The following is a 15420-nucleotide window of genomic DNA, read 5'->3' on the forward strand; positions in this document are numbered from 1 at the left end:
ATTTCTGGCCACTGGCTGCCGGTATAGAATTCCGCCGACGTGTGCAGCCTCAATAGCTACGCTTCGGTTGGCATTAGAAGGATATGCTTACACATTTCACGTGCTCACGTGCATTTAGGCAGTCACCAGCAATAAACGTTTGCTATGGCTCAACTATATGTCTCAATCGACATCCATGATGCGAGTATGGACTTAACAGCCATTTCAGCGAGTATGGAGAGTGAATGCACGAGTTTGAGGAAATGCAAATGGTCGAGTGTGGCACTGGCGAAAATGAAGTGAAATCGACGACTGCTCGGATGCCAAGATGAGCATACAATGAGCGCCAAACAGCGATATCACCGACATATGTCGAGTTATGTTTTAATCACCCAGCAGCAGTCGTGGGCTTCGCTTGAGGATAACGCATATGCTAGCAGTTTCATAAATCCAGAAAGGCCACTGAACATACTTTTGGTGAAGTAATATTCTTACAAATTGTTTGTCAGGAGCAGAAAGTGTGCCGATCATACGCGATGTCAACAATCGCGGGCAATCAAGCGCTTAATTTTCAACCGGTCGTTCTCATTTATTGCCACTTGTTGAAAATATGTTAGTCTGTGGACAATAGTAAATTTACAATGACATCATACAAAATATAACAACACTTGGCACACAAAGCTCAGCTTACGTTTTGTGGCATGCAAATCAGCGTGTATTTTGTGCACGCACCCACACACACACACACATATATATATATATATTGAAAGGGGTTTTTACTGTGCTTTAACAGGGATAATAGCTCTCTCTAAATTGCACGGCGAACCATACACGAACCCAACCAGTCTAGGCATTCAAAAGCGAGCTCGAGAACCGCAGCGGCACTTCGTAATATCCTCGCATACCCAGGCAGCACCAGCCATCGGCCCAATATTGGGAATTGATTGGGGATTACTGGTCCACAAGTGGCCCAATGGTGCAAATGAGCTACCAATAATGTGCAGCCGTGCTATAACATAATCATTATTGGCCCAGTGAACTTCACCCATATCCGTTATTGGCACTCAATCGGCTAAACGCGGTTAATACTGCCCATGCATATTGAACAGCTTGCCATTATTGTGTACACAATGACACAACCTGGTCATTATTGGCCAGCCAGCTATAATGGTTTGCCAATATCTTCCACACCATGGTATAACCTGGTAAATATTATCCGGTCAATAACAACGGCTTCTCAATATTGAATATATCTAGGCATACAGTGGTCAATAATGTCCAACCAACTTTGGCGGCTTCCTAATATTGTAACATCTTGGTTTCTACTGGTTGATATTGTCTAATGAGCCTTGATGGCTGGCCAGCATTGCACATATCATGGCATAGGTAGGGCAATAATGTTCTGCCAATATGGCTGTCTTGTCAACAATAAATATATATTGGCATGCATAGGTCAATATTGTTCTGACAGTCATGCTGGCATGCCAACAATGTATACAGATCGACTTTTAGTGGTTAATATTGTTTGATGGACTGTAATGGCTAACCAGCATTGGACATATCATGGCATAGGTTGGTTAATGTTGTCCGGCCATTATGGTTGTCTTGTTAATATTGAATATATCTTGGCATGCATTGGTCGACTTTGCCCCACCATCTTTGGTGGCATCCCAACATTGCATATATCTTGGTTTATAGTGGTCAATATCGTGTAATTAGCTTTGATGGCTGGCCAGCATTGCACATATAATGGCATAAATTGGTTAATATTGTCCGGCCATTATGGCTGTCTTGTAAGCTATAATAAACTCTTGGCATATATTGGTGACCCGCCTGTCGTGGCGGCCTGCCAACAATGTATACATATTGCATTATATTGTTCAATACTGTTCGATGAACTGTGATGGCTAGCCAGCATTGCATCCTAATGGCATAGTTTGGGCAATAATGTTCTGCCAATATGGATGGCTTGTCAACATGAAATATATCTTGACATAGATTGGTCAATATTGTCCCATCAGATTTGGTGGCATTCCAATATTGTATATATCATGGTTTCCAGTAGTCAATATTGTCTAACGAGCTTTGATGGCTGGTCACCATTGCACATTTCAGGCTGCGGCGGCGCTAAAAAAACAGAAGCAGCTCTGACCGACACAGACATTTTTCAATGTGCATATATCTCAATATAACTGTTTTTGGACTAATTTCGTCCCAACTAAATTTTTCGCTGGCCTGGACATCAGTTTACGTTCAACTTTAGAAGATATTCATACGCCATACGTAATTTGGGCTACCATATATATAATGTTTTTTGGGATTATGTACAGACTGTCTTAAAATTGTTTGACTGAGCTGACCACACAAAATGCACAGAAGCGCCCATCACGGAAAATGTAGAATATATTTTTCTGAATATAATATCCGTGATTCACTAATTGCTGCGGATGACCTGCGATTATATTTGACAATTTTCGTAGAGTACTTTTATTTACGACTTTGGGCACGATTAATTGTTATGTAAAATTCTGCATATATCTTCGAGACAATTCCTGCAGACTAGAGGGCCGGATGTCGATCACGCGTGAACGTAGCTAACACAGATAGTGTTCCAAACTTTAGCCAAGTGTTGAAAACATTCTGACAGCACGTGGAATCTACACTGCAGAAATTTGCGAAGGCGAGATTAATGCTGCTGTATACGGTGCATCACGTATCATTATCGTTATCAACTAAACGCAGCGTCATTACCATTGATACTGTCATCATTGTCATTATCACTAATTGCAGCATCATTCTCGTCGCTATCATCCCGGTAGACAATGAGAATTACGTATGGTGCTAGTTTCGCGATCCAGGGTTTAGCGCAGTTGGTTAAAGCGCTAGCTAGGCTAGGGGTCCGATTCCCGGTGGAGACGATTTGTTTTTCTGATCTCGTCAAACCAGGATGATTGAAAGTGATAGACACATCAGTGCATAGATCCTGAACACATATCTCGACCACTCTCGAGCATAGGATTTCGTTCCATGGGCCTATATATACGCACACGAGCGCACAAGCATACCCACACGCTCGAGCACACATCTGACAAGCAAGCGTTTAATAGATGCGTGTCCACGAAAAACCACCTGCGCAGTCAAGAAACGCAAGGTATACTCAAATGCAAAGAACGCAACAGAATGTGTGAGTCGCTTGAACAAACACCAGCGGCTACGTTTGGATAGTAAACGCAAAAACGATCGAATATATCCGGTGAATCCACATCCTGTAAACTTTTGTCCATGATTGGAAACACGCACGCGTAGCATCATTATTTCCGCCTTGATTTACGCAATAGAGAGAAACCCTACATATGTTCAAGTGATAGCAGAGGTGGGAGAGATCGATCGCGCTAGCCAATCAAACATTCACTGCATGTTTCGCATTACGCTAGCTGTTTCCAGCATTCAGCATCAGCACCGACTATACCACGCCTCAGTACTAGCTGTTCTTATAGACAGATATGTTGGCTGCTTTCAAGGCCTCCGAGTTCTAATATCTACTAAACACAAATTTGCATCTTATTCCTGTACTCTTTAGCGCTCTGCTGTGGGCTTCAGCCATAGACAGATAAAGACTGAACGACTTTGGCCATCGGTGTAGCAGCGCATAAAATATTTCAGCTCAAAGAAAAAATACAAGCAACATATATTATACGCTATGTCTAGCTAATTCACTTGACAAGAAAAGAAATCTGAACTGTACTGGAATGGTTGGTATTCTAATGCGACGTAAATCACACACTGCCGAAACGTGTGCATGTGGAAGATAATAAAAAAAGTCAACAGCACTACATGTGGCAAGGCAAACGAAAAAAATAAAAATTTTAAACAATTACCTACAGTGCAATGAATGCGCGCTCATGTGTCGCCAGCATATATGGAAACAAAATTGAAATTGCATAATAGTTATTTTCGTTCGAAAGCTGCAATGCATGGCTCACAATGATGCCTTTGACTACAGCTTTTGACAGCGTTCTCCTAAGCACTGATCAGAAACTATTCTTCAGGCATTCTATGCCTTATTATCCAACCATATAATCACCGCACCGAAGGCGTCTCCCTCCAGAGAACTAAACAATTATATCCCAGATAGAAACCAGATAGCTAATGGCAACCAGATAGCTAATGGCAATTCATATATATTAAAAGTAATGCGAGTGCGTTATTTAAGCAGTTTTGGGGCATTTTTAGAGAACTCACTGTCGAAGAATCTAACACATGATTGAGAATTACGTTTCCTCTGAAATATTCTGCCGCTTTCACAAACGCAGCTTCCGCGGACTGAAAGATGATTTTACCACGCTTCTTTCTGAAGACTACACCTTGTCCCAAGTTCGTAGATATAGTTTCAATGTTGACCCTTGCTTTCTTTCTATTCTTTCTTTACTGCCAATTTAGTTCTTCAGATCATAACTCGTCGAGTATTTTGTATCCCTTGCTGCTTTATATGCCCACGCTTAGTTCTATGCGGATTTTTTCTTGCTCTAACCGTCGACCTGACTTGAAAAAAATAAAACTTAATAACATGGGAATTTTAACCTTGAAATACCCGTAGTTATGGTCGTTTTCGTTTTTCTTTTCCTTAATAGGAATACAGCAAGTATACGGGCTGCTGTATCGCTCAGTTGCGCGTGATGATGTTTCAAGAGCACTCCGTCATGAATCTGTGTGCCATCTTTAATAAAAACATTATGTCCATTTGTTCAAACCAAGAATGATTCCGTGAAAACTGAAGATTGTTTTACGTATGTGATTATGTATGTGATTATGAAACGCATTTTGCATTAACAAAAAAAAATGTAGCGAAATAATCACGCCACTGAAAACGTTACCGAGCCAGCAACCGAGGCGACCAAAGAGCTCCGAACGCACTTCTCGTTGTTTTAGCGAAGCCGAGGGCAAAACTCTGCGCATTCCTCCTCACATGCTTCGCGCAAACAACACATGGTTTCCATTCTCTCGTCCTTTTGTCGCCTCTCCGCCCGAGGGCCTTGACTAAAGCAATTTTCCAAACTGCTTTCAACTTCACGTCTTGTAGCCTTTTCTCCCCGTGAAGCAGTCATCGCGGAAGGACAGCGACCTTCACTGCCCTTCTTTCCTCCCGGCTAGGCATGCGTTGCTCACAATCCCCCCCCCCCCTCCCGTCTACTCCCCCGCGCTCTTCCCTTCCTTCCCGCCAACTTCTTCTTCTAGGATCTGTGGGATATTATTGGGGGGGGGGGGAAGGGGGGATACCGGCCTAATGTCGCGGCGGCACTCTTGGCGTCCGGGGGAAGGGGAGATTGGACGTAGGGAGGGGTGGGGGGGAGTCAACTTTCCTGGCTGGTAGCCTTCTGGGCTCGCGCGGTCCTACGGGACCTCTTTCATTTCTCTCACCACCTTTCCAGCTTTATGCCTCTTTCCACAGATCTCAAGCAAAACAAAAGAGAGAGAGAGAGAGAGAGAGAAAACACAACGATCCTTCTGCCCCCTTCCAACCGTGCCTCGAAACTCGACACAAGCGGTTGATTCAGAGGCGTCCGGCCGGCCACACAATCCCTACCCGCTCGAGCTGCTCGAGCTCCCGCAGCTTTGGACAGCAGATCAGAAAACCCAAGCCTTGTGAAAGTTCCAATTCGTTTTAATGACCATGCCTGAAAGAGGATATCTGTGAGTATCACCAGCATTTTAAGTTTGTTCATAACTGAACTGAGCTTTCTGAGATTATTTCTTGCTTTGTCTCCTTGTAAGATCGCGACTTTTTCTTACCAGGTGTAATAAAGCATCAGATCACTGGGATGTACTTTGCCTGGCAACATTCATTTTGGATTGTTGCAACTGAGGTCAGCGAATCTGCGCTAGCCTTACGGTAAGATACCTTTTTTTTTGCATGATTTGGTGCTGTATGTTGTCAGCCTTGATCATCATGCCAATAACCGATATGCTTGCAAGAACGGAAAGCCATTTATTTGGACCGCACCACGCTAGTTAATTCTGAACTGTATTTTCAGCGCAATATTTTGTATGCATAAACTCTGGTCACAAAGACAAAATTTACGGCGCAGAGGTGGCCAATTTGTATTGCAAAAGAAAAATGTGGCCCTGTAAAACATGATGCGTGTTTTGTGTGACTTTCAGGTTACAACTTCATCGCGCGTGTTGTGTGTCTAAGTGATCAATTTCTTTTACATACTGTATTCAAAACTCATGGTTAAGTTGAGCTTTCTGGAACATGATTTTTAGTTGCGAGCGAATATTCAATATTGTAATTTGCCGTTATGAATGAGCGTTTGGAATGGTCTAAACGACGTTTAGCTTATTCACGTGTTTTATCTTTCTCCTGCGCTAATCCCGAGTAGTAAAAGTGTCATAAAATAGCCAGCAGGTGCAGTTTTACTATCACTTGTAGAAAACTAAAAGCTTCCGGAAAGAAGATCTGCCGACGCACTTATTCTTAATGCTAAATTTGAATTTTTGCGGAAATAATAAAAGAAACTTTTCGTTCAAAAATGTACTTATCCACAATTATTGTTATATCGCGCAGAAAAAAGCGGCTTGCCTGAAACATGACACTTTATCTTCTACGTGCAAGAGCTTCTACTGTCCGCGCGAAGAACTCTGAAAAAAAAATTCTGAAAAGGGGATTCTTATTTAGAGTTGCTACCATAGTTCTTATATTTTACCACACGTACAAACTTGTTTCCACAACAAACGTGATGCTAAGCTACGGATTTCTTTATTTTTTCAATTTGAGTATATCATACTAACCCCAAAGCATCTGTGTAGTACGTTGTTTTGGCTGCAGCTTTGACAAATTTTAAAATGTTCTGTGTGCAGTAATGATGCGGTGTACACTAATTTTAGCACCCGCGGTCGGAGTGCGACTACCATTTTTTGCGTCTGTTTTTTTCTTTGTAGTTTCTTTTAGTTCTTGCGGCAATCTACCCTAACGAAAACTATTCAAAGGAAAGCTATTGATCTGAAGCATGCAGTTATGACGACGTCTTTCTTCTACAGGTTTTCGATCACAAAGGCACTACAAGTAGAGGGGGGCAAGCACTGACTACCGTTTAACGAATAGATAACGGAATCATTTGTTTTATGTTTTCAGCGTCAACAACACATCCACATGGGAAGCCGTGCACTGCCAGATGTCGAAACCAATGTAACCAAGTTAATATGGCCGGCCTCACCGAGTATGCAGCTTATTTCAACCTGAGTAAACCAGACAAGAAAGTTGCCTGAGGGCCAACAGGTGGTGCTTTATTTTGCATTTTTATTCCACGGTCTAGCTGTACTTCCACTTTCCAAAATTTTTCTCTCTTAATGGGATTATGAATGTTGCTTTTATTTCCAGGTGCCATCTGCGAAAGGAAATACATTGTTATGCACGCTGCTAAAGTCCATATATTTAAAGGCTGCTGGGAGCTGCTGCCCCTACAACCGACCACAAATGAAGCTGCGATGAACTCAGCGCCTTCCTCCAACCTGGGACCTGCGAACACCTTGCCAAGGGACGCAAAAACAGGAGGAGCACTGAAGTCTAAGAGCTCCGCCTAAATATTTCCATGCCCTGTAACCCATGCACACCTAATAAATCACCATGGAATGAACCTTTCAGCTGTATTATTTTCTGTGCATGGATATTCTCAGCATGCTTTATTTCAATAAAAAGCTACATGAAACATATCAGCACTGCATACGCATGGGATGGCTTTGTAGTTGCCTATTAGTCATAGCACGAAATAGCAACTAGCCGTAGTACTGATTATTGAAACATTCAGCACTATAATGTGCCGGATTGCCAACTGCTGTGGGTGGATGCCAATAATGCACAACCACTGGGCAAGATTGGATTGAAAATATTGGGTAGCCGATAAATCTGGCTCGATGCCAGTTGTAAATATCCAGTGAATAAGCATGGAAACAAGATATTGGATGGCCAGTGAGCTTGGCGGGATAGCCGTGATACAACAACCAGTGAGTGAGCTTGGGTGGAAGATAGTGAGTAGCCATTGAGTGCCATTGAATGTCAGTAAACAAGTTAGTATGCCAATACTGGTTTTGATAGGAGAGCCAATCAAATTGTTTGGCATATATCTTGGCTCTTTGTGCGCCCCAATCAGACGCCAATATTGACCAATATTGGGACCAATATATCCTAATATTGGACCAGTGGCGGTCCATTGACGGCGTACTGCTTGGGTAGTTCACTACAATTTCTCCGGAGCGAAGAGGCGCCATCCTGGCGACCTATGGTGAGGGCAAGAGGAGCGGATCATAGTACGTTTTGAGGCGGCTCACGTGCACAGTTTCGCGGCCGCGATGATGCATGTCCGAAGGAGTGAGTGGCTCCACGATGTAATTCAAAGGGAGGTTTGGCGGACAAGGCGGTAGGGGCAGTGGTACTCGGTCCGAAATTTTGATGACAATCCCGGTTGGGTGCCAGGAACCCACAGCCAAACAAGGGATCCTCCAGGAAAAACGTGTGGCATCTGATCTTTCTCGTGGCGATGCTTTTTGAGGCCTTGAGATTCTGATGTAAAACTCCGGAACTGCGACATTTCTCCGCATGTTTGGCAACGTCTGAAAGGAGAGTCCACTCGGCGGAGTCGGGCGATATGGTAAAATAGTGTCCATCATGGATGACGCCTCACGCCCATAAAGGAGGAAGAAAGGGCTAAATTCAGTGGTTGACTGCGTGGCGGTATTTTATGCGTACGTCACGAAAGGAAAAACAGCGTCCTAGTTTGTCTGATCAGCGGCAACCTAAGTACATTGTGACCATATCTCCATGAGTACGATTAAAGCGCTCAGTCAACCCGTTAGTTTGAGGGTGGTAGGCTGTTGTGGTCCAATGTACGATGCGACATTCGGCCAGTAGAGCTTCAACGACGTTGGAAAGAAACACACGTCCTTGGTCACTCAGCAGCTCTCGCGGCGCGCCGTGGCGAAGAACAAAACGATGTAGCAAGAAGAGGGTAACTTCACGGGCACTAGCGGCTGGTAAAGCGGCGGTCTCGGCACACCGGGTGAGGTGGTCGATGCCGACGATAATCCACGGGTTCCCAGAAACCGTGCAGGGAAGTGGCCCGTAAACGTCAACGCCAACGCGATCAAAAGGACGGGCCTGGCATGGAAGTGGTTGTAAGGGGGCCAGAAGCACGAGGTGTGGATGACTTCCGGCGCTGACAGGCTCCATGGGTGGTGACGGCTCAGGCGGTGGCCACGCAGCTACAGCCACATAGGTCAAAGGGGCTGGAACAGCAGGTTGACTATACTGCACTGGTGCTCCGACATATGTCAAAGGAGCAACAGAAGGAGCTTCAGGAAGCGTGGGGAAGGCTTCCGCAACTTGTTCGCGGATGACTTGCTGCTACTTTGGCACTAAAGGCGTGGGAGCGTCAGGACGTTGGCGAACGAGGGATAGTTGACGGGCAACTTCTCGAACGAACTGCTTTATTTGTAGCAGCACGGACGACTGGTCTATGTCAGGTGTTAAAGCTGCAAGGGGCGCCGGGTGTGAGAGCGAAGAACGAGTGGTGTTACGGCGCTTGCGTAATTCGTCAAAGTTGTGGCATGCGTTGATAACATCGACAACGGTAGCTGGATTTCTAGCCAGAAGCATCTGGAACGCATCATCGTCAATTCCTTGCATAATTTGATCAACATTGGTGCTCTCTCACATTGAAGTATCCACGCGCTTGCACAGGTCTACGACATCTTCAATATAGCTGGTAGAATTCTCGCCAGGAAGCTGTGCACGACCGCGCCGGCGTTGCTCAGCGCGCAGCTTGCGCACTGCAGCCGGCCGAAGATATCAGCAAAACTAGTCTTGAAAGCAGACCATGATGTGATATCGGCCTCGTGGTTGCGGAACCATACGTTTGCAACGTCGGTTAGGTAGAATATGACGTTCTTGAATTTTTGGTTGTCGTCCCAGTGGTTGTGAATACTGACCCGCTCATATGAGGCCAGCCAGTCTTCCACGTCATGGTCGCCGGTTCCACTGAAGATAGGAGGATCATGCTGGCGCAAAGCTCCAGTGCAGAGCACGGGGGATGAGAGGACGGTTGGACTAGGAGTGGTAGCGTCGGTCATTGCTGGTGTCGGGAGTGTGTGGCTGCGGAGCTCCAGGGCGGCAGGAAATACTCACCTCCACCAAGTGAAAGGGGGTTTTTACTGTGTTTTAACAGGGATAATAGCCCTCTCTAAGTTTCACGGCGAACCATACCAGAACACAGCCAATGTGTGCGTGTGCGTGCGTGTGTGTGTGTGTGTGTGTAGTAAATATGCGACTATTTACGGCAATGAAATCATCGCCATATCCTTATTCACGGCAAATTTGCATTTTCATGTCATGCTGAATGGTGTCGTATTATATTGCAGCACTTACATATATTTAGCCAGTACACATACTATCATTTGCTGAAAAGTAGCAGCATATCAAAATCACGTACAGCACACAAGGTATGAAGCAGTCGCATATGCGATTCGATTTCAAACTGTCGATGGGATGTCACCGCGCGGGGCTTCGTAGATTACAATGATATTTGAGTGAATGCATGTAGCCGCACAAGAATAGCCATTTAGTTGATCATGACATTCGATTCCACGACAGATATGAAACGGTGAATATTTCATTTTAAATGGTGTCCTGAATAATGATGTCACAAATCATTCTTTATCCAGCTCCCTGTAGTTATATGCGCCGGCTTTGATATTTCAGGATAAACTGAAAAAAGGCAACTAGTACACATGGAAGCAATTAAATTTCAAAAAATTGGCTTTAACTGAAAATGCCCATAGGTACATCTCGTGGTAGCTGGCGAATGCTGTAATTGTGTAGGCTAAATGTTTGTGCGTTAGCTACTAAAATAAGCATACATCACTGCATGCATACCAAAGGCCCCTCTTCTCCGCCGTCTGCAAAAAATAAAAGCAATGCTAGTTCACCTTTATCTTCCAACGGCAGTTGTTGAAAGTATAAGCTATTCTTTGCCCACCCATGCAAGGCCATGTATAAGTACATCAAAATATTTGTATTTTGGCTTCTGTTCAGGTCAAACGGCAAGTTTCTTCCCTGCCGCACAAGCAGACCATGTGCTTGCTTACCCAAGTGCAATTACTCCACATTGGCAGCCATATTTATAGAAGTAAACTTGTAGTTTAGCTTTCCAACTTGATCCGTCCTTTATACGTTCTGCTATTCACAAATGGGAATTGCACTTCCTTCCAAAACCACAACTATAATGACTAACTTACTGATTCAAATCAGCATATCTGCTTTCGATCATATCCGTTCGAAATTGCTATTATGAATGATACTTCAAAGTTTCCTTCCAGACATGGTACGGCAAGCGAACTACACGATACACGTATTGGCAGTTTAATCGCTAGTCAGTTGCTTTTACAAGGCTTGTAAACAGATTAAGCAAACCTCTGGTTCACATTTTGTGCTGTTTCAAACGCCTTACAAAGCCCAGCCACATAGCATAGGTGACAAAATCTGCAGCCTTCCGTTTAGCTGCAATTCAGTATCATTTTAAGGTGTCGTGCAGGCATTTTAAGCTTTACCACATAGTGACAGGTAAGAATTAAATCAAATCTGGGTGCGTTAGGCATGTCGAAAAATTCATTCCACGTATTGAAAGCATTGATTATATACCGCCCTCAGCTGTGTGGAGTTTCAATCTGTTAAATGGGTGACTGCCTAAACGACCAATTAAGGGAGCGTGACAGTTCCCTAGATAATGGCTATGGTTGGAATCTCCCCCCTCCCCATTATAAAAGCTGCAAATGCCACCCTCTGATATGCTACCATCAAGGAATGCACAAGCATGAGTTGTTCAAAGTGGCAAATGTCATTCAGAGCAACTGATAGCACACCTACCCTCAGTACAGATATGTGACCCATAAAATTGGTTTTTTTACCATTACCTGGTCATCTCCCCCCCCCCTCTTTCAGTGTCACATCATTTAGACATGCGTGAGTCATGTTGTGCCTGTGAGCTATAACAGCAAGCTCATGTGCTATCGAAACGTGGTCATCACGAGACTCGCTCACTTTCTCATTCCCGAGAAATGACTCCTTGCCTGAGGGACAGTTACCTAAAAACTGTCCTCACTGCCTGCGCTGCTCCGTGACGAATACCCTGGCTTGCTCAGGTCCTCCTTCATAATTGCAGGGGCGAGTGTTCCCAGCTATCTGCTGATATCAATGGGGCTCTGTATCCGCTGCCGCTGGGGCCAGCCCCGTCGGCGCCGACCTGCAGCGGCGAAACGGTCTGCTGCCATTGAAGGAAACCCCACCCAAGCTGATTTGTAGCTGTGGACTTCGCCCGCTGCCACTGGAAGTTGTAAAAATCACAACAGTTTTGGGCAATGTGAATTACATGTATTAGAATGCAACCATATCCTAACAAAACTTTCTCTCATGTTGCACCAATTTTCAGTTACCTGTAGCAGAAAGTGTGGGAATTTGCTGTAGCCACTATGGACATAATTTTATTCATAACAAACAGCCGTTCTAAACATATATGGACTTCGCAATGTGTCATGCAAGTACATCGAGAACCAGACACAAATTTTTGTGTTGATGTTTTTACGTTAATTATACGCCCTTTGTGTTGCAGAGGTTGAAGTACGAAGAAAACTTGTCATTTTATTACACTTTCATCTCATTTACTAGTAGTATCAGTTTTGATTTTAATCGCGACAACATATGACGTTAGGTGATTAATATTACAGACATGAAATCCAGAGATGAAACTTCTTTTTATCTGCTTAAAAAGACTGTGGCATCTACATTAGCACCTATATGTGGATAATCCAGTAAACGTTTTTCTTCTGAACCACTTTCAAAGAGCAATTTAGGAGCAATAATACCATGAAAGATTTGCATTCAGGCAGTGTCTGCAACTGTTCACATCAAGCAGCATTGGCAGATGGGGATTCTGCGTAGTTTTCTCCATGTCACACTTTGCACACTTAGTCATGCCTATGATGCCTATCTACCGAGGGCATGCGGGGTGAGCATTCACTGCTATGCTTTAGTTAGCTGCACAATGTACTAGTTAATGCACATCAACAATGTACCAATAAATGTTGCTGTCAATGTGTTTTTAGAAGCTATGTCTCTCCAATCTAATAGCAGTCATGCAAGGGTAAAGGGGGAACGCCTCAGTTCGCAGGTCGAGCCAACGTTTCAACAAGTGGACTTGTTTTCGTCTGGGCAAAGCGATCATCACTGGCAGGGGTTTAAATATGCTTCTGTTCCGAAAAAGAAAAACTGGGGAGAAGGAAATCGGGTGAGAAAAAAATAGGTCATGGAGTGAAAACAAAAGTTTCTTCAGTATGTATTTCTCAGCCTGGAACCTGGGATCCTGTTGCCTGCAAAAGAAATAAACGTGGCAGTACCAAGAAAAACTGCAATACCGGGAGAATGATTAGTCACCGCTTAAGCTGGTTTGGTGCAGATACACCTTCTTACACCTTCTTCTTAGTAAGAAATATATCTAAGGAAAACAATTCTTAAAACTTTCTGCAAAGCAGGAGAAGAAAGGAGCAATATCATTATTGCTATTATGGCATTTCATTCACTTGTCAGTCGTCACGATTAAAAGTCGACTTTCGCGACCCCATGGTGTCAGTGGAAAATGGAGAACTGAAAACTTGCTTGTACAGAAAGCCAACGGATAAGCAACAATACCTAAATTTTACGAGTCATCATTCGAGACATTGTAAGCAAGGAATATTTGTAGAACAGGCGACGCGGCTTAGAATATGCAGCGATAATAATGACTACCAGTACCTAAATGAACTACATTCGATGAAAGCAACACCAATCCAGAAGAACTATCCCAGTAACTCCCTTAGTATGGCCCTTGAAAAAGCAAGCACTTTAAAACGCAACGATGTGCTCACGAAACGTCCAAAGGCCAACAATGAATGCCAGACCTTTTTTGTAACTAAACGCTCCAATGCCCTTCCAAACTGTGGAAAACCAGTTTCCTCCCCCTTCGCCCCGACCTGCCACCACCACTCCGCCGAGCGTCCTGGCAGCGCCGGCTGGGAGAGAAGGTAAATACCTCCCCTTGGGGGAACGATGGATGCACCACCAAGACGTCTACGCGGGTTCCCGCGAGACGAAGAGAGAGAGCTTCTGGATCCAGCCGTTAACGCGAGCGGTGGCCTCCCGCCGCCTCTCCCGGCAAAAGCCGGGGGATAGCGGGCACGGAGTACGCTGCGCACACGAGAGGACCCGTCGTGCACGATAGCCCATCCTCTGGTTCCCAACGGCGAAGCAACCGGTAAATACCGCACGCTCTCGCCGCCTCCTGCGGCAAACGCCATGGTATGGCTTCGTCCGAAGAATGCGGCGCGCGCGGAAGATCCCGGCCGCCATATTCACGGCGCGTGCAAATGACCGCCGCCGAAATCGCACCCCCATTCCCCAGCCGGTGAGTCAGAAGTCCTTCTTATGTAGCGTTGCCCTTCCAAGGAAAACCTTGTTGGTGTATAGCTAGCCGGCATGCTCTGTATTATTTGCAAGTGCTATAAATAGCATTCGAGTAATAACGATCTGTCTTCCCCGTCCTTTGTCCCCTTTGTTCTCTCCGCGAGTCGCTAGCGAGAACGTTGCACCTGAGGAGTAGGAGCGGGGCGGAAGACCGTCCCCTAATACCCCAAATTGGCGCCTCAACGTGGTTCTCTCGTGCAGAAGCACTTGAGCTACTCACTCCCACCGCCCCAACGGTAACCCAACGTGTGGCAAACCCTTGGGACAAAGGACGATAGTCAGTTCGCGGCCCGGACTTTAACGTTAGGCCTGACCCGACAACGCAGTGCTAGCGAGGCTATATGCTTTCTTGACGGTGAGGTGAGAGGAGTTGCAGCGAGAGCAAATGGTCATGCATTTATTTGTGTGTGTGTGTTTGTGGCGGGGGGGGGGGTGCCTAGACCTTTGAGAAGTGCAGCCACGAGGTCCGTACATGGAGCGCGAGACCGAGCCGTCCACGGAGAACAGCACGCCGGAAGCGAGTGAGTGCCTCAGCCGGGACGGTAGCCCTACTTTTCTTATATATAGGAGTAAATATTTTCTCTTCTGTCTCTTTGGCTCTGGGAGCCAGGTGCCGCAGTCGGCTGACTGGTATTGCAGCCGTGATTGCCGGAAAGCACCGGGGCGCTCCGACGCCGCTGGAGGCGGTGGGCGCCGTTCGCTCAGAAGTTGCCTTCGGATGGCAGCTAGCGAGTAGGGTCACCCTGGGTTCCTTGCCGGAGATGCACATCCTCGCGGCATGGTGTTCTAGCTATTGTCCTTAGCGCTAGAGCGAGTAGGCTCAAGGCTCTTTTCGGGAGCTGCCTGTCGCACGTCGGAGGAGAGTCTAACCCTGGCATACAGCATGTGCAAATTGCGTT

Source organism: Amblyomma maculatum, chromosome 2, assembly GCF_055883805.1.
Source record: "Amblyomma maculatum isolate TAMU_Amacu chromosome 2, ASM5588380v1, whole genome shotgun sequence".
NCBI classification, from domain to species: Eukaryota; Metazoa; Arthropoda; class Arachnida; order Ixodida; family Ixodidae; genus Amblyomma; species Amblyomma maculatum.